We start from the raw sequence: 20,556 nt of genomic DNA, 5'->3' as shown, positions 1-20,556 counted from the left end.
GTATTTTTGAAAATGATAAAAATAAAAACAACTAGAAGCAATCAAGAACTTTGAAAAATAGTGTCTTTGGGGGGGGGGGTGAGAAGGACAAATTATTGACTTATTCATAGTCATTTAACATATTTATAGAAAAGCAAGAAGTGCTGGAAACAAGTCCCTGTGTGAACATATGACAATTTATCTCTGCTTCCTCCAAAGCACGCATAGTTAGATTTAACTACATTTCTCCCTTCCTAACATGACACTGAAAATGAGCCTGCTTCTGCAGACGTGGGTGATGAACGACAACATAGAGCAAGGGGCCCGCAGCCCAGTCTTGGGGCCTGGATGCTCACTGTACCTGCTTTGTGTTTTGTTTCTTGTTTTAACTTTTTTTAATGTTTTATTTTATTTTTGAGAGAGAGAGCACATGCCAGCCGGGGAGGGGCAAAGGGAGATAGGGAGACAGAGGATCCCAAGCAGGTTGTCCTGATTGCAGAGAGCCCAACGCGGGGCTTGAACTCAAGAACAGTGAGATCATGACCTGAGCTGAAATCAGGAGTCAGATACTCATCCGGCTGAGCCATCGAGGTGCCCCTCGCTGTACCTGCTTTGTGAAGATGCGAAATTAAGACCTTCTTTCATTTAATTTTTTGACCGCCCACATCACTGATGACCACAGTATTAATCATGAGGAAAAAATATAATTGGGAGCACTGGGAATTTGTGTACATTTTTATTGTAATCCATGGCTCATTTTGATCTGGTTTCTCTGAGACAATATGTCTACATTTATAACTGCATTATATGTTTGGTATTATACAATTATATAAGCTATAGCTACACTACACTAAGTCATCATCATAGCTACAATACAAGGGTCGTTTTAAATTACTTATTCAGGAAGTAAATCTTTAATTATTAGAAAAATGCTGGGGTGCCTGGGCAGCTCAGTTGGTTACGTGTTGGACTCTTGGTTTTGGCTCAGGCCACGATCTCATGGTTCATGAGTTTGAGCCCCATGTTGATCTCTGCCCTGACACTGTGGAGGCTGCTTGGGATTCTCTCTCTCCTTCTCTCTCTCTGTCCCTCCCTTCCATCTTAACATAAATTAATAAAGTTAAAAAAAGAGGCTCAAACTTGGACATTACAAAGATCAAAGCATATGTGAAAATGTGCACTTAATGTCTCTTCCTAAATAAACTTACTTAAGCTTTGGAATACAGCTGAAAGGCTGATAAATTAAAAATGGCAAATTAAATTTATATTCTTTGTGGCAATAAAAACATGTTGGATGTTTCATTGCTCTGAGGTTCTTAAATTTCTATTCCTTTCTATGTTCCTGACATATCTCTCATGAACCAGGGAAGAGAACATGCTATCTGAGTAGACTGATGGGTCACATTTCCTATTAGATGTTTTATATTTAACAGCTGACACTAATCCCACCAAATACTTAGTTTGCAGCATTCAAAACCTCTGTCTTTTGCAGTGTGGTTCTACAGGGAGGATTTTTAGACATGATTCTGCTTGAATTCACATGGCTACCTTTCGCTTATTAATTTCTATTCAAATGGTGATACAGACCAGTCTACATGTGTAAGTAAATAGAAACTGCATTTTATAAACTTTTTCAGATGGATGTATGAATTTAAATCAGACTTCAACTGGCCTTCCTTATAGTGTGTTTAAATATCAGTCTACCAAATTTGATAATTATACTTAATTTGTATTGATCAAAATGAATGCCCACCTTCTTGGTGGTGTTTCGTGTTGGCAATTTTCTTAAGCTCTAAGCCCTTTTGAGTTCATGGGATTATTGTTGACATACCAGATTTTTTGTAGTATCTGAACCAATTCAAGCCTATTGGTAAAATTCACTTAGCAACTAAGCCCTATTATTTATCACTGAATCCTGATTAATTTAAACCATCAGGTTTTAGAGATTTGTCTTATGACAATAACCCTGAAGAGATCATTCAGGAAAATATATAGTCCAGTGTGTAGCTTAAAGGTATTAGATTAAATGCTGACATAGAAAACATGAGTCAAATATATGCTTTTGTTGTCGTTTTTTGTTTTTTGTTGTTTTTCCAAATTGATCACTTTTACAACATGGTTTCATTTTATTTTATTTTATTTTATTTTATTTTATTTTATTTTATTTTATTTTATTTTATTTTATTTTATTTTATTTTATTTTATTTTATTTTATTTTTATTTCTAATGTTTTATTCTTGAGAGAGAGAGAGAGAGAGCATGAGCGAGGGAGGGGCAGAGAGAGAGAGGGATACAGAATCCGAAGCAGGCTCCAGTCTCTGAGCTGCCAGCACAGAGCCCAACACAGGGCTCGAACCCACAAACCGCAAGATCATGACCGGAGCAGAAGTCAGATGCCCAACTGACTGATCCACCCAGGTGCCCTACCACATGGTTTCTTTAAGTCTCCAACAGATTTGACAAGGTTAAATCTCTTGAAAGTAGTAGTTTCTCTTCTCTGTTCTCTTTGCCAACATCTCTAACAGCACTCACAGATGGAAATGGAGCTTCAAATGGCTGACAACTGTGGGGAGAGGAAAGCAATATTCTGGCCGAAGTGGGCAGAACCATGGTGGTTAGATCACCCCTAGGCGGCTGAATTCGGAGTCCACATCTAGGCCATGAGCGGTGGGTCAGTAGTGTGTGAAGCTGTCGTGGTGGGGGGCGAGGGGTGTGGATGGCACTTGAGGATGTCAAGTGTACATCCTACGTACGTTCTGATATTGATACGTGGCATTCCTTCCCACGCTAGACACTTTCCCATAAACCAACTGGTTATCTTAGAACCTGTTTTGTTTTTAAGTCATTAGAAGCTTATAGGAAGACATTTTTTTCAAAGAAAGATGAAACAATCACATTTCAGGAAGGACCGAATGAAAACAGTCCTAGGGTCTAGAGAGGAGGAACTAAGGAGGTTTTGTTTCAAGTAACTGCTCTTGTGTAAACTAATTCGACTCAATTTTGCTCCTTGTGATAAATTCTTGCAACATAACGCAGTTGGTTACCTTGCTTCCAAAGTCAAGCACTAGGCCAGGGGAGGGTGAGTAGATCATTTTGATTGACAGAAACACCAAGGCTGTGTATATATCAGGGGAGATTTCAAAATTGGGGCACCATTAGCAAAAGGAAGAGACGTCCACGTGAGGCAGGTGACAGCAGTAAATGCCCACCTTACACACTCCGTTCCAGGCATCCCTGGACCCAACTGAACACTCAAACGTAAGCCAGACGTATTTTCTGAACAGGATGAGCCTTTTAGTGTCAGCATGTAGATTTTCTAATAGAGAATAACATCATTCACGAGGACGTTGCTCGGAGGAAGCCCTCAGTATTTGGTAATGAGTGCTAATGAGATTTGATTTTTGTTACTCTGAAATGAAGTGAGCGCTGCCTCTAATTTGATCACTTGTAACCTTACCGGCAAAATCAGATAGAACAATGGAGTGAAGGATGAATGTAATATCTCATGGTATCAAGGTTACAACTTGAAACCGTTAATAGAATCAATCAATCCATTAACAAAGGCTTCTCTAATCTAAATGCAGGCATGTGCGGTCTAGTCACATTGTGCCTTAGAGCAGGCTGTCCAATAGAACTTCCTTCACTGATAGAAATGTTCTGTTTCCGCATCGCCAAATATGATAGCTGCCAGCCACATGTGGGTGTTCAGCTCTTAACATGTGTCTGATGCGACTGAAGAAATTGATATGAACTTAATTTAATGTTAACTAACAACGTAAAAAGCTACATATGTATATTGATCGTAATGTTGGACCGCAGGGACTTTGAGTGTTGCCTTTCATCTGACAAGCAAACCCATCGTAGAGACCCACACAGGAAAAGAAAAAAAAAAGTGTCTGCTAAGGAATTCAAGATAGATATTGCCAGAATAAGAGAAAGATGATGTCTATCAGTGTTCTCAGTTGCAAACAATACATTTCACACTAATGAGATCATACAGGAAGAAAATATCAATGAGGGATACAGATGCCACAGTACGCCCGCTGATTCTTGGGCACTCGTGTCACAACTGTTTCCCCAAGGGCGGATGTGTCCACTGTCGCCTTCACCAGAATGAGTTCTCTACGGAAACTGCTTTTTCATGCTTTTTTGTATTGATGTATCCTATGAATATACCACAAGTACAGATCCCAGGTCACACCATAGCATCCGGCCCATAAGGAAATCGCAGTGATCGAGTTTCTCTGTTCTGGTTAGGATGCACAGACTGCTGAGGTGAGCCCACAAAGGGTGCTGATTCCCCTTGTCATGACTGTTCATAAGGGTGAGTAGACATAAGAATGAGAAAACTTCATTATGGCATCAGCCACCATGTTCTGAGAAACATCCCTATAGATGCTACAAGCATCTTTTAACTTAAAAAAGTTCAATTACATATGCTTGGTAAAAAAGAAAAAAATCTTCCTCTGGGGATTTAAAAAACTGCAATTCAAATTCTGTTGGCAAACATGCCTGCCATTCTGTTCAGTACGTGTGTGCCCTGTGGACACTGTGCAACTGATAGGATGAATAGCTCAGCAACAAGCCATATACAAGGATTTATACGTCTGGTTCGTTCTACTTTGTGGATGTGTACTTTCTGATTCCTGGTGAAAGTAAAGAGTTTATCAGTTCTTGTTTATCAGGCTATATACTATAGTTTTTCTTTTTCTCCTTGGACCCACAACAATGGTACATCTCACTTCACCCTCTCAACCTCTCAGTGGTCTTGTGGGATCAGGAAATATCCTCAGGATTAAAATGTCTGAAAATGCTCAGCTCATTTCCCTAGATTTCTGTTGTACTCCTGGTCCTCACATGCTAGTCTGGTAATTCTTTGCTATTTTGATGACTTCATGCAGATTTTTTAAATGTTCTGTCCAGCTTTTCAAATGATTCTTCGAAGATAGGATTATGCAAATTATTTAGTCCACTGTTAGCACAAGTCCAAGTTGGTGTCTTTCAAAGTGTGTTTACATTGTATCTGACCTTGCAGGCACTAATCTTCAGGATTTTTAGCTGAAAATATGTTCTATTTATTAACCTAAACCCTATAATGCCACAATATAGATGTGAAGAAATGCAACTTCCAATACAGATTACAAATATAGATTATAAATATTAGATTAGAATATAAGAATGCATATTAGAATATTACAATATAGAATATCATATAGACTATTAGAATCTCCATATTAGAATCTATAGATTACAAAGATTATAAATATAGATTACGATCAATACCATGCATTACACAACTTATTCTGGAACATTATATGCACATATGTTTAAGAGTCATCTAATCAGAAAAAAAAATTACATGAAACATACTTCCTACATGTATGCACAGCAACTGTGATATGGCTTTAGTTTGATTTAGGAAACTACATTATGTTTGAGCTGTTGAAGGAGATTTAGAAGAAGTCAAATCAAATAATAACCAGGGTTGGTAAGGAACTATCACTCTAACGTAATGTTTCTCTCGGTAAGAATGTAATATGGTCCCTGTGAATTCAATCCAGGAAATAGTATCAGTGGCATTTTTATCATTGGTGTATAAAGAATAAAAAATGTTTTGCTGACTTAAGGACACGTTTTTGTTTTCAACAAATCTCCCTTGCCTAACTCAAGTTCCACCATTAAAAAGGAATTCAAGTTACAAACCAAAGAAAGCTGCATTTGGCTTGTGGGGCATAGGAAAGAAAAGGCCATGAAAGTAAAATCTTAAGAGAATAAGGCAAGGGGGAAAAAAAACAGAAAAGGTGTTCATCTGACTTAACACCACACTAGGTGTTATGGTCCCCATCCTTGAAGACCTCCTAAGTATAGAGACACCTAAAATAAATAGCTTTTTTATGGTGTGATAAATGCTGTAATAGAAAGATATCCAAAACCCCTGAAAAAAATGCTGAAACTTCTTTAACCTGGATACAGGGTGTATAATAAGAAGGTAAAATGTTATAAATGCTTGATAATGATTTGAATAAAAGCAAAAGAAATCTGTTGTTATTCTTTTTCTTCCACCTGGAACATAAACTTGTTTTAGATACTTGATAATTGTTCAATAAATGGATGGGTGGGTTTTTATGCAATTACATGCCATATTTCAGCTACAGTTAAAAATCACAGGTCAGACATAAAAGGCAATTGGCTGAGGAGCACACTAACGGCTTATATAATAGTTTTCTGAATGTTTTTAACCTAGTTTACTTGGTTCAGTTGAGTTGCTATTTTAAAACAGTTTCCCCAAGACTGCTTAATTAAAGCCTCTTCATTAATCCCTCAAGCTCTCTCATGCGTGCGCGCGCACACACACACACACACACACGAGAATGTCTTCTTTGTAGTTCTCATTAAAATAAAAAAAATTGCAAGGGGATATCACAGTGTGTCATAACTTTTAACTTTAATTTCAACCATGTATAAAAATGATAACATACAGGATAAGTCCAGAGAACAAGGAAATGCAAAGAATTTGTAATTTGGTCTTGTATCACAGATCAGACAACAGCTGAGGACAGCTCCGAGTTCACGAAGTTGACTGTTACAGATAATAAACATGATCATTTGTATTGCATGCATATACTTTTTCTTATTTTTTTTTTAAAAAATTCAATATTTATTTTTGAGAGATGGAGAGACACAGATTGCGAGCAGGGGAGGGGCAGAGAAAGAGAGAGAGACACAGAACCAAAGCAGGGGCCAGGCTCTGAGCTGTCAGCACAGAGCCCAATGCGGGACTCGAACTCACGGACCGTGAGATCACGACCTGAGCTGAAGTCAGACGCTTGACTGACTAAGCCACCCAGGCACCCCTACATGCATATCCTTTTAAACCTTAAGAAGCATTTAACATTTTAACCAAAATAACACAAAGAATAAGCATTATATAAAGTTTACTTTGCATGCGTACTTAACAGAAATGCATACGTGACTTTTTAAGCAATGATAAAACAATGTGGTTTATGCCCAATTTGAGCAGAATTCTATTAGTTTAGAGATAAAATGGAGTACCTCTTGCCAGTCATACTTGCTGATGCACGCTGCAGATCACACATAGGCTTATGTACTTTGTGCAATCTCCTTTAAAAATAGCAAGGTGATGTCATTCTAATGACTTTGAGACATGGCATTATGGATTATTTCCCTGTGTGATTATGGGATTAACTGCAGTGTGAAGTTTAACTAAGATGTTAGAAATCTCAGTAATATGTGTGGGTACCTGATTTCTATTTACTTTTTTTTTTTTTTTTAACCTGTGGTGTAGAGTTGAGAATTTTCTCATGAAGGCCAAAAGAATTCCCAATGTTCCTATTAAGAGAGAAAGGTTTCCCTGCTTCATATGAATGTCCATCCCAGCACCCTCTCTCCTGGCTGGTGCAGAACTACCACGGGACCCGGGATGGGTGGCCAGAGTGAGGAAGGGAGTGCCAGGCACAAAACTGGACTTGGGCAGCCGGACAAGACGGACTTATGTTGTAAACTCCACTGGTAGAAATACAGGAATGCCGCTCCCGTTCATTGCCAGAATGACAAGAGTTAATATGAACTGAGAACTGAATTATGTACCAGGCACTTACTTTTATTGAGAACTTTTAAGGGACTGAGGTAAGGCAATGTGTTTTTTAAGGCTTTATCATTGTTTCAACTCTGAACAACCCCTATAAGTAGGATGTATTACCCCAAACACATGGATTTGAGTCTTCGAATTGTGTTTTGACCTTTGTAACTGGCTTTGAATCCTCTCAGCTTTCTGAACTCTAAGATGGGGAGATTTAGGGATTAAAATATATTAATGGTCATTCACTTGGTAAATACTAACAGCCATTATTGTTGAAGCTATTATGATTATTTTACAAAGGAGAAAACCCAGGCCCAGAGAGGACAAGCAACTTGCCTTAGTTTCCATTGCTATTAAGTGTCAGGGTGGAGGTCTAAACCCAGACCTTTGTCTAGATCCAGAGCCCAACCCAAAGGACCCAAAAACAAAGACCAAGTCTAAAATGAGACTGTCATCAACTGGAGTTAGGGTAAAGAGTGAGAATTGTTTCAGGAACCTAATTGCGTGGGACCATGTGAAAAAGAAGTAAGGATTGTCCTCTGTGTTCAATGCGTTTTCTTTTGAGTTTCTGAAACTTATCCGTGTGGGTGTATCAGATTGATTTAAAGGTCAGGAATGAGAATAGATGCTAAAAAATTGACTTTCTTTATATTTGTGGACTTGCATACTATTTGATAGCTAAGAACACTCTGTCTCTTCCCTGTAGAGGTTTTGATATGATGAATAGTTCAGTAGTTTGCCTCCAGTGGTATAAAACCCAATCTTGGAACACAGAAATTTTAATAGGGTACTGCTGGCTTTTCATAGCAATTATTAAGAATTGACACATATTTAATCAAACTTTCAGACATAGACTGCCATGTCTGTTCTTAGCTTATTTTCCACTTGTTCCCCAAAACTAACAGTTCTGCGTGCTAGAGAGGGTCATCCCGCTTCTACTGCTAAGGAAGTACACTCTATATGTCACATTAATAAATCCAATCTACTCTTGTTTGTTTCAAAACATATTTGCTGTGTTTTTAAACATATTGTCAAAATTCTATAAACATACACACGTATTTCTGGAAACATAAAATGCTTCTTTCATTTTGATGATTGAGAGACTCGGGCTCTTGTAGAAAATGATTTCTGACATTTGAGTTTTACCAGATAGCCACTGCAATTCTATTAAAATTAGGATTCTTTGAATTACAAATTCCATACATTGATATTGTGTAACATATGTAAATTAGTGTTTTCCATTTTCTTTTCTATTGCACTTTTTAGGTGCACCTGAAATTATATTTTTGAGGCATAGTTAATGCGGCCTAGTAGTAAGTTGTATGTGGTGTTCAATTTATTAAATAAAAATACCAATAGGAATGCTAGAATTATTGCCAATTTGACGTGCCACAAGTTATTTGTAAGTTCTACCAGAGGAAAGATGACGTTTGAGGTTTTGAATTTCCCATATGCATGCATGATATTTTCTTCTCATGAATTCCAGTTTAACTTGAATAACCATGTATCATCTCTGCATTCAACTACAACAGAACAGTAAAAACTACTAAAAAATAAAGTGTGGCATTTCAAAAGTGATTCTAGGCAAATTAGTCCTCACTTTATTTTAAAAAAAAGCCTTTATATTTTTTGGTAGCATGAGAAAATAGAGTCCAAGTATAATCCAGAATATAGCCCTAAAATCGTTTTAAAATAAAAGCCAAATGTAGTCTCTCCATTACGGATGTTGCCTCGGTTAATCTGGGAATGTCTAAGTAGGGTCAAGACCTGGACAGATGCCTTCACAATAGGATTCTTTCCTAATTTATACTTGATACTTGGCAAGATACAGAAACTGTGAGAACTTTGGCATAAAGAAATAAAAATAATAAAATCTTAAAATTAGATATTTAAAGAAAACATTTTACTCTATTTTTTATTTTAGAGAGAAAGCACACATGAGTTGGAGAGAAGGGCAAAGGGAGAGAGAAAGAGAACCTTAACATGTTCCATGCTGTAAGCCCAGAGCCCAACATGGGGCTCAAACTCATGAACTTGAGCCGAAATCAAGAGTCAGATACTTAACCGACTGAGCCACCCAGGCGCCCAAGAAAATATTTTAAATTATTTGTTTTTAATAGACAATGTGATATTTCACATTGGAAGCTGAGTGAATTATTTTTTAGGATGTTTTAGAATGTACATTCTTTCCAAAACCTTGACAAGCTATTACTCCATTGGGAATATTTTGTTTCTAATCATTGCTCGTTTCATAAATCACAGCAAATTGCAGTATATGCTCAGTAAGAACCGAAAAGTAAAACTCTATAGTAGATTAATATATAGATAGATTATATGATTTCATCTTTAAAGAAAATTAATTCAAGTATCATACTCCTAATTTATATTTTAATTTAAGTTCATAAAATAATTCTCAGTAATAAAGATTATTTTTAATTTATATAATTTACCCATATATTTAATATATTTCACTTCTCTGAAAATTATATTTTTATGGTTTCCTTTATGTACTCCTTTGGGAGCAATGCAGAATCATACTTAATTATTGAGAAAATAATAGAGTCTACTGGCAAAATTCTCCAGTTTCATTGATGTGATTTTCATCATATGCAGTCAACAATACAAAAGTAATTCAGTTTAAATCAACCTTTAGTGCTCTTTTTTTAAGTTTATTCTGGAAGAGAGAGAACACATGTGTGCACAAGCAGGGAGAGCATAAGAGAGAGGGCAGGAGAGAGAATCCCAAGTAGGCATTCACTGGGCCCTATTAGCACAGAGCCCGACTCGGGGCTCAATCCCACGAACCATGAGATCATGACTTGAGTTGAAATCAACGGTTGGATGCTTAACTGACTGAGCCACTCAGTCGACCCTGATTTTCTCTTACCTTAATAGAATTACCAACACAGATGTGTTTGTCCTTAAATTCAGTAGGCAGAAATCATTTGAGGAGACTTACAGTGATATATTTTTAATTGATAAGCAGACAAAGAATACAGAAGAGAAGAGCAGGTTAATGATAGAATAGAGTGTTTGTTCTTTTTTAAAATTTTTTTTAATGTTTATATTTTTGAGTTACAAAGAGTGTGCAAGAACGGGAGGGCAGAAAGAGAGGGAGACACAGAATCCAAAGCAAGCTCTGGGCCCCGAGCTGTCAGCACAGAGCCTGACGCAGGGCTCGAACTCACAAACCATGAGATCATGACCTGAGCCGAAGTCGGACTCTCAACTGACTGAGCCACCCAGGCGCCCCAGTCAGTGTTCATTCTTACTTTAATGTTTTTGAAGTTGTCGTGAAGCCCATCACTTTTGGAAGTGTTTGCAGTTCCCGAGATCGGAAGCAGCAGTGTGATAGAACACGTCAGTCCCCACTTCCCCCAAAATAGCCACACCTTAAACCCCAGGATTTTGCATTTATCACCTTCCATGGAAAAAGGAATTTTGCAGGTGGAATTCTCGTTAGAGACCTCAAGGTAGGGAGCTAATTTTGTCTTGTCTTGGTTTAGTCAAACTAATCACAGGACCCCTTAAAAGAAGAGTGGTCTCTCTGGTGGGAGCTGAGAGAGTTTTGACAGCAGGAGAAGCCAGAGGGATCCCAAGTACCCAGAGGACTGAACATGCCTGCTTTGAGATGGAGGACAGGTGCAGGCAGCGATGGGAAAGAGCCTAGAGAAGGTACGGGTGGTGCCAGTGAAGGCCGGCAAGCGAGCACACTACAGTTTTACAACAAGAAGCTGAGTTCTGTCCGGAACAGCCAGACAGTAGATTCTTCAAGACTTCCTCTCAGGAGCCCTGCTGGCCAACACCTTACTTTCAGCCTTGGGAAACCCAGAGCAGAGAAATCAGCAAATCCAACCCAAACCTCTGACCTCCAGAATTGTGATATAATTAGCAATATGTTTCTTAAGACACTTAGTGTTTGGTAATTTGTTGTAATGGCAATAAAAAATCGGTTACAAGCAACGTCTGCCGATCTCACTAAGATATTTTAAATTTATTTAAATTATTAAATTTACATTTAATAAATTTATTTAAAATATCCCATTCAATGCTTGGCGCCTGGGTGGCTCAGTTGGTTAGGCATCAGACTTTGGCTCAGGTCATGATCCCGCGGTCTGTGAGTTCGAGCCCGCATCGGGCTCTGTGCTGACAGCTCAGAGCCTGGAGCCCGTTTCGGATTCTGTGTCTCCCTCTCTCTGACCCTCCCCCATTCATGCTCTGTCTTTCCCTGTCTCAAAAATAAATAAATGTTAAAAAATAAAAAATAAATAAAATATCCCATTCAGGGGTGCCTGGGTGGCTCAGTTAGTTAAGTGTCTGACTTCATCTGAGGTTATGATCTCACAGATCGTGAGCTCGAGTCCCGAGCCAGGCTCTGTGCTAACAGCTCAGAGTCTGGAGTCTGCTTCGGATTCTGTGTCGCCTTCTCTGTCCCTCTCCTCACTCACTCTCTCTCTCAAAAATAAAAATACTACTACTGTTATGCCCAGAATTCGTGATCCCCAAAGACCACTAGGGAGCCGAGTCCGATGCAAAAGCAAAAGAGCCTTTATTCGAGCTAGCTCGAGCTCAATCCCCTACCTGCACCGACGCAGCAGCGGTGAGATACCGGGGAGAGAGAGCGAGTTTCAAAAGGACAAAGGTTTTATTGGGGCCTAGGGGCAGTTGGTGAGGTAATGGCTGTGGCCTCAGCCGATTGGCTGGGGAAGGGTCGGAGTCCTGTTAGGCAGGTCGCTGGGAGTGTTTTGATCAGGAAGTTTGAACGGGTGAGCGGGAGGTTACTCAAGGGGAGGAGGCGCGGTCTGAGGTTTCTGTGATTTTCCCGGAAAAGGGGTCATGTCGGGGACATAGTCACTCAAGGTGGAGAACACAGAACAAGATGGAGTCGGCCGGCGTAGGCCCGCCCTTTCACTACTACTACTACTAATAATAAATACCCCATTTAGTGGCGCCTGGGTGTCTCAGATCATGATCTCACAGTTTCATGAGTTTGAGCCTCACTTCAGGCTTTGTGCTGACTGCACAAAACCTGCTTTGGATTCTCTCTCTCCCTCTCTCTCTGCCCCTCCCCTGCACATTCTCTCAGTCTCTCAAAAATAAATAAACATTAATAAATTTAAATATCCCATTCAAACAGTTCCAAATAAAAACAGACTATACTGGGGGCGCCTGGGTGGCGCAGTCGGTTAAGCGTCCGACTTCAGCCAGGTCACGATCTCGCGGTCCGTGAGTTCGAGCCCCGCGTCAGGCTCTGGGCTGATGGCTCGGAGCCTGGAGCCTGTTTCCGATTCTGTGTCTCCCTCTCTCTCTCTGCCCCTCCCCCGTTCATGCTCTGTCTCTCTCTGTCCCAAAAATAAATAAAAAACGTTGAAAAAAAAAAAACATACTATACCTTATTTCATTTATATGAGATGGAGAACACTTAAGTTATTGAGCAAATGAAATAAGTTTTCAAAATTTAAACTCAAAATTCATAAATATGTTACATACTCAGTAATCTTTTGTCAGCTCATTTGCACCCATGCTAAGAAATATTGCATTGTAAGTATCATCGATTTTGATGATTTTTAGTCATGCTTCATGTTTTAAATAAAAACATTATCTAAATGTAAGTTATTTAGGTAACTTGGTGATTTAGCTTTATTAATTAAGGTAATCATTGTATTCTTTACATCAATAGAAGTGCACTTTTTATACAAGTAGTATTCTGTTATAATGGAAGAACTCTCAGAAATGATTCTTGATTTCTTGGCAGCTGTTGTATTATCTCTTGGAATTCCTGGAGAAAAATAGGACTTGAGAGCTGAGGCTTTGATTCCATCTTCTTTCTAGTTCATTTGATGGCCTTTTCATGTAAAAGTTTCTTTATCATCAGTAGTGGTAATGAGCTTCTGATTAATGATTTAAACTTACATACATCAAGCAATGTGTTTTGTGTTTTACATTTAAAAATCTAAATAAGACCATGAAGGGAATACCATTATCTTCTCTCTTTTTCCAATTAGAATACTGAAGCCCAGTGAGTTTAACTGCCCAAGTATTCAAGACAAAGTCCATGCTTTTAAGTATTCTATCCCGCTTCCCAGTTAGCCAGTGTGGGGGAGCACTGAATTGCAATATCTTACTGCAACACCATAAACCAATCTGTGATAAATAGTTCCGATTTAGACTTGTTATCCCATTAAAAAACAGCATAATGCCAAACACCCCGGGTTTTGTATACATTCTGTGAAGAAGTATTCATTTTCTTAATACAAAACATCTCTATTCAGCATTTGCTGTGTAACAGGTATTAAGTTTGATTATATAACACTGAAAAATTTTTTCAAAAACAGTCCAAAGTTTACATACAACTCTGGGTCTGATGTGAAGTGATAGACAAATTACCAACTGAAATATATAGATCATATGATGCAAAGAAAAGCAGAGCAGATAAATGAAATAAGGTGTGGTAAATGGAAATGCTACTTAAAATACTTAAATCAGGTGAGACTTTTCCAGTGAGGTGACGTTTGAACAGAGGCTTGATGAAGGTAAGCGGTTAAGCCAGGTGTGTTTCTGGAGTTAGAACTTTCTAGGAAAAGGGAAGAACAAATGCAAAGGTACTGAGAAAGACATATGCATGGCATGTTGGAGAACATCAAAATTAGCATGATTTGAGGGGCGCCTGGGTGGCTCAGTCGGTTGAGCGTCCGACTTTGGCTCAGGTCATGATCTCGCGGTCCGTGAGTTCGAGTCCCGCGTCAGGCTCTGTGCTGACTGCTAAGAGCCTGGAGCCTGTTTCAGATTCTGTGTCTCCCTCTCTCTCTGACCTCCCCCGTTCATGCTCTGTCTCTCTCTGTCTCAAAAATAAATAAATGTTAAAAAAAATAAAAAAATAAAAAAAATTAGCATGATTTGATTAAAATGAGCCAAGGGGAGAGAAGGATACTAGTTAGTTACAGAGTTTGTGAGGACTAAATCCTGTTATAGTTTGTTGATATGAATTAGAGTTGTGTGAGCTGACTTGCTTATGTAGAATTCCTATAGACACCGTGTTGTCAATGAACTCGGAATGGCAACCGTAGAGGATACCTATGAAGAAGCTAATCTGAAGAGGTGGTCATACAGGGCTTGGACCAGGGAGGTGGAGCTGACATCATTACAGAGATGTTCATTGAGATTTAGGAGAGGATCGATGGTGCATCCATCAATGGCTGCAGTGTGAGAATATGAGGGGTCAAGGATGGCCCCCAGGATTTCAACCTTAGCAAGGTAAAAGGTATTGCCCTTGAGTGGAGTGAAGATGGAAGGATCTGGTTTGAGGGGGATCAGGAGGAATTTAGTTTTGGACATCCAATGGCGTCTCTTTTGGACATCCCAATGGAAATGAGGAGTAGAGTATGAGAGAAGTTAGGAGTATGGAATTCAGATGAGAGGGTCAGTTTGGAACTATAACTTCTGCAATTTTTAGATTATAAACAGGGTTTCCAGTCCTAGGACTAGTTGATAATATAAAGGGAGCGGGTACACATAGAGAAGAGTGGTTCTGGGCACTGACCTTTTGTCCCCCACAGTTGAGAGATTGGAGACAGGAGGACACATCAGCAGAGGACACTGAGAAGTTAGGCAGAAGGGAATTCTTAGAGGATGTTGAACCTGGACACACAAGGAAGATTTTTACTTGTAATGAGGAGAGAATAATCAGTCGTGCCCAGCGTTGCTGCTACTTCAGGTAAGACTCGTGGGAGAGTTGGCCATTGGCTTTAGGAATGTGGTTGTGGGCAGTGCTGTTTCAGGAGTGTGGTAGAGGAAGGAGACTGGTTAGAATAGGTTCAGGTGTGAATGAGGACAGACAAAGACCAAAGAGAGCATGGAGGGCTTGTGGAAAAGTTACAGGCAACTGTGGAGGTCGCTGTAAATGACTCCCGCGGGGTTTCCGTGGGCATAAAGACACGGAATGGGTGATGTAGGCTAATGGGTATGACAGGATAGAACTGGAGGGGCTAAGAGAGACAGCTGCTGGGCTGGTACCTTTGAATAGATGAAAGCCGAGTAATTATACCATCACCTGGAATAACTTCACATGAAAATCATAAAAGACCAGAGAGTCCCCTATCACTTCTCAACAGTGTTTGCATCCTCGAAATTCAACACAGCAAATGTTTTGATTCATGTTACTCTCAATTTGAGTAACTTTTTGTTTTTCTTAATTAAAGATTAACATGGATTGTTGTTTTGTTTTGTTTTTGTTTTGTTTTGTTTGTTTTGCTTGAACAATGAAAGCAAAGTTCTTTCTTTAACTTTGGACAGCCTACTTGTAATGCATGAAAAGTTTTTATCACTGTATGATTCAGTTGTACAAAGGGACATGTTTTTTTTTCTTGATTAGTAATGTCATAGTTTGCATTAATCACATTGACCCATGTAATAGAAATTTAAACTTAGCTTTTATGCTTGACAAGATGCTAACACTACTGACTTATAAATTAGCTGGTAGTAACTTCTAAAAAGTAGCAAAGCTTGGAATAAATTAAAGCAGAAACAAATCAGAAGAGAATTCCATTCAGTATATGCTAATTCTTTAGTGTAAAAGTGTAGACTATTTCACAGAATGCGGTGCTCTCAAACTGAAACTCTCCCTTTATTTCATATTGAGATAGCTCAATAGACAGATACGTAATTCGTAGGTAGGTAGATAGATAATAGGTAGATATATAGATGATAGATGATAGATTGTTAATAGATAGTCATTGGGTAGACCAGTAGATAGATAATAGGTAGGTAGGTAGGTATGTAGGTAGGTAGATACATAGATAGAAAGATAGGTAGATTAGTCAATCAGTACCGCACCACACATTCCTTTTTGGTCTACGTCATCTCTATTTTTCACCTGTTCTTTTTTGCATATTTTTTCTGGCAATGGAAACTGTAACATATTACTCATTTTTATGCTTTGTTTTTTTGTTGTTGTAATTTTTCTGTTATTCCCAGGTATATTGTGTGACTATTTTCCTTGAACTAGGAGATATACAGGGTGTACAGACCATATTTCACACAAAGACACTGCACATACCACTCCAGAGAAAAGGTAATGACTCTTGTGTTACTATTTAGACAATAGAGCATGAAGCACTTAGTATCAAGTTGTATATCCTAAGAGTGAAGATCAGAACTTCCTTGCCATGTGAGACATGGAAAGGAATGTGAGCATGGCCTTCTGTCTTCTTTGAAATTGGCATTTTCCTTGGTGATATTTTTTTCAGTACCGTTACCTTCTGGGAGATTATATTGGATGTGAAGGAAGGAGTCTGTATATTTTTTTAATGTTTATTTATATATTTTGAGAGAGAGTGAGAGAGTGTGTGTGGAGAAGGGACAGAGAGAGAGAGAGAGAGAGAGAGAGAGAGAGAGAGAATCCCAAGCAGGCTCTGAGCTGTTAGCACAGAGCCTGACATGGGGCTCAAACCCACGAATCATGAGATCATGACCTGAGCTGAAACCAAGAGTCAGACACTTGACTGACTGAGCCACCCAGGCGCCCCAGAAGGAGTCTATACTTTGAAGTCAGCCTGGCTTTGGACAACTTCCTCATCATTTCTGACTACAGTTTCTGTTCTATAATAGAGGATATTAGCACCTTTCTCAGAGGCTTTCATAGTGATTACACAGGCCGATCTACATAAACTGGTTTGCACAGAGAATGGCGAATGGCACATAGTAGGTCATTGGGTAATTTATTCATTCTAATACAAATTATATTCTATTACACTTTGTTCCATCATTGAACAATTCTATTCAGTGCCTACCGTGTGCAAACACAGTTCTCATTAGTGGGGACACAGCAGATAGAAACAAAAAAAAAAATCTGTTCTCATGAAGCTTATGTTCTGGTTCTTTTTTCTTTGTATCATTTTGGATTTATCCTTCCATCTGTGATTCTCATCTCCAATCTCTTGTTTCTTTTTAAGTTTTAAAATTCTTTGCCAAACAGGTTTGACAGTGGTTCATGGACATCATTATGCCTTGGGGTGTGTAATAAATTCTGGAGGGACATGGAGGAACACGGCTTGCCAGTGGATTTAATACACTCGGTCCTGCACCTCGTCTCACTACTGAATGTGCTCTTCTCTTCGGCATTGGCCTATTTCAAGACTTCTGTCTCTGGCCCAGAGACACTCAGGGCATCATGTTGGGATCTGTCCGTGCCTGGAACACAGATAGATACTATGGATATTCACGTTCATAAAATGCTTAGGGACCCCTGAAAGACACAGCATTATTTTCCTTGGTCTTATTTTCCATTCCACTTTGCTTTCCTTGTTATGTATTGAGCTCAGGACAAGGAGATCTTGTAAAGATTCTCTCTCCTCTTCAGGTTGATGGAAAAATCCCTCTTTTCACTTTTTTTTTTTAATTTTTTTTTATTTTTATTTTTATTTTTGGGACAGAGAGAGACAGAGCATGAACGGGGGAGGGGCAGAGAGAGAGGGAGACACAGAATCGGAAACAGGCTCCAGGCTCCGAGCCATCAGCCCAGAGCCTGACGCGGGGCTCGAACTCACGGACCGGACCGCGAGATCGTGACCTGGCTGAAGTCGGACGCTTAACCGACTGCGCCACCCAGGCGCCCCTCTTTTCACTTTTAAAAATCAGGCCTAATAGATCACATTTGTGTGGTTAATAGGCCACTCTCCAGTTTTCCTGGGAAATCTATGTTTCTCTTGAAACTTCTCAACAGGCTAAGTATTATGTATTAACATTTTCACCTGAAGACCACCTAACCCCGTAATTACTCCCACGAGCTCTTTCTGCAGATAGCAATGTAAGTACAGTCCCGTTGAGAACGGGAGGATTTCATAGTTGTATTTCATGAGGGTTTCATGCCCTTATTGCGCTCTGAAATTTCATACCATCTGTGTTTTTATTGTTTCATGGAATCTGAGCTACGGAACGTGAGTCATATGCTGGCCGTGTACATAGGCCTGACACAGAGGGTCTCAGTGGACAGCACCTGTTGTAGGTACACAGCGATATTGCAGAGCTTTGCGGGCAGAGCCCCGGCGTGTTTTCCTTCACTATTGTTCTCTGTATTTATCTGCACCAACCACCTGGCACTCTCCAGCTTTCACAAAAAGCCAGGGTGGGCCCCTCATCAGAACGAGTCTCCCTATTCCCTGAGAGAAATGAAATAATGCCCTCTCACAGATGGTCCACGGCGTGCACCTCAAGTTGAATATCTAATTGTGACAAGTCCTCAAGGATTAGCTGCAAGTTGCTAGAATCAACTTAAATTGTCACACAAACCTATGTTCTAGAAGCACAGAGGAAAAAAAAAAAAAGAAAAAATATTATCTCAACATGACAACATTGGCAACTATTCAGTATTGAAAATGTGCACTTGACAATAGGCAATTTGTTTCATTGCAACATGTCTAAACAGCTCAAATGTGTGAATTGCAATTGAAGAATATTCTTGTTCCATTACAAAAACACTAGTTTGCCTGCCTGTGCTTTCCTTAATGCTAGTGGCGGTGCTCAAGACTTTCATAAGTGCTTACTCTAAGAACATTTTAACTCCTAGAATGGTTTAATAAAATACATGGGGATTTACAAGGGCTGCTTTTTAAAGCAGACAAACACAAACTTACAGCTAAGACCTCAACAGTGTGGTGTTTGATTTGAAAGTTCAAGGAAGTTTTTGTTTTACTGAATGATCTGTCAGCTATGTCATAATAATTAGAAATATCAACTCTTGGATTTGTGATGTAGGAGAAGAAAATGTTTTCCTGAACCCTCTTTGGGTCCCTGGCTCCGGCTGAGAATTAAACTGGAAAAGACAGATGAACAGGAGAAAAGCGTAAACGTGTGTTTAATGTAAGTTGTAGTGACAGGGGATCTTCAGAAGGAAATGAAGATCTAAAGAAACAGACCTGGGTTTTCTATGTGAGGTCTGATGAAGGGTGGATGGCAATGGAAAGATATGATACAGATCTAGGAGTATCGATGCAAGTGTGCCAGATGGGGAGAAACTCAGTCTGTTTGCTAGGATTCTTTTCAGTATCCCTTCGTCTTCAGAGATAAGGATGCTCCTGGAACAGACATGACACCCCTCATATGAAGGTTTTATGACCTGTTTCAAGAGAGAAGAGTCAGGGGAGAATACAGTGACCTTCCTCCCTCTGCCATTTTCTCACACTCCTTCACCCTAACATGGTCAGTATGCCCAGGTGCCATATTTTGGAGTAGTATGTCCTGAGCTCCATTTTGATATCTTCATTATCGTCATATAATTACTTGAGAAGCTTAACCTAACTTTTCTTTTAAAAGACTACCCTACTTACAACCATATTCAACCCAGCTTCAACTAAATTTTTTTTTATTTTTATTTTTATTTTTTTTTTAACGTTTATTTATTTTTGGGACAGAGAGAGACAGAGCATGAACGGGGGAGGGGCAGAGAGAGAGGGAGACACAGAACTGGAAGCAGGCTCCAGGCTCTGAGCCATCAGCCCAGAGCCCGACGCAGGGCTCGAACTCACGGACCGCGAGATCGTGACCTGAGCCGAAGTCGGACGCTTAACCGACTGAGCCACCCAGGCGCCCCAACCTCAACTAAATTTTTGTGTTCTTTTTTTGTTTGTTTGTTTTTGTTTTTTCTGAAAGTGCAACATTTTTTATCGCCAATATCTCTGCGATATTTTTTCTTGAACTTAATTTACATGTAAATATATCTTAAATAAGAATTTTCACTCTAATTAGCATTTTGGTAAGCTAACAACAATGAGGTATAGAAATTTCACTCTGTAGTGTTCTTTATATGATTATGATTATATATGCTTCTGATGGTATGTTGCAAGTCCCAAGTAGGTAAAATGGGATTCAAGATTACATTGGTTCTCATTTTATGAGTAAGAAGATTGGTCAACTAACCCCAGCGAAAGCCTGCTATCAGTGGTATGAACATTGTGTTTGGACTAGTGTTAGGTTATATATAT

The 20,556-nt window shown here is 39.2% G+C and overlaps 1 protein-coding gene across 15 annotated transcripts in view; it reads left to right on the top strand.

Moving 5' to 3' along the window:
• PCDH15 (protocadherin related 15) overlaps positions 1-20,556 on the top strand; it is a 1,242,339-nt gene that overhangs the window by 337,419 nt on the left and 884,364 nt on the right. Inside the window, exon 1 of one of the 15 annotated variants that reach the window (XM_058696333.1) lies at positions 1,138-1,578. The exons of the other annotated variants lie outside the window; for them this stretch is intronic. The gene's annotated coding sequence lies outside the window, so the exon portion shown is untranslated. Of the gene's footprint in view, positions 1-1,137; positions 1,579-20,556 lie in introns of those variants that run through there. 15 annotated transcript variants of the gene reach the window in all.

The sequence above is a fragment of the Neofelis nebulosa genome, chromosome 13 (genome assembly GCF_028018385.1).
Source record: "Neofelis nebulosa isolate mNeoNeb1 chromosome 13, mNeoNeb1.pri, whole genome shotgun sequence".
NCBI lineage: Eukaryota > Metazoa > Chordata > Mammalia > Carnivora > Felidae > Neofelis > Neofelis nebulosa.
Note: the sequence above shows the minus strand (reverse complement) of the source record. Positions and strands in the feature narration are given on the sequence as shown.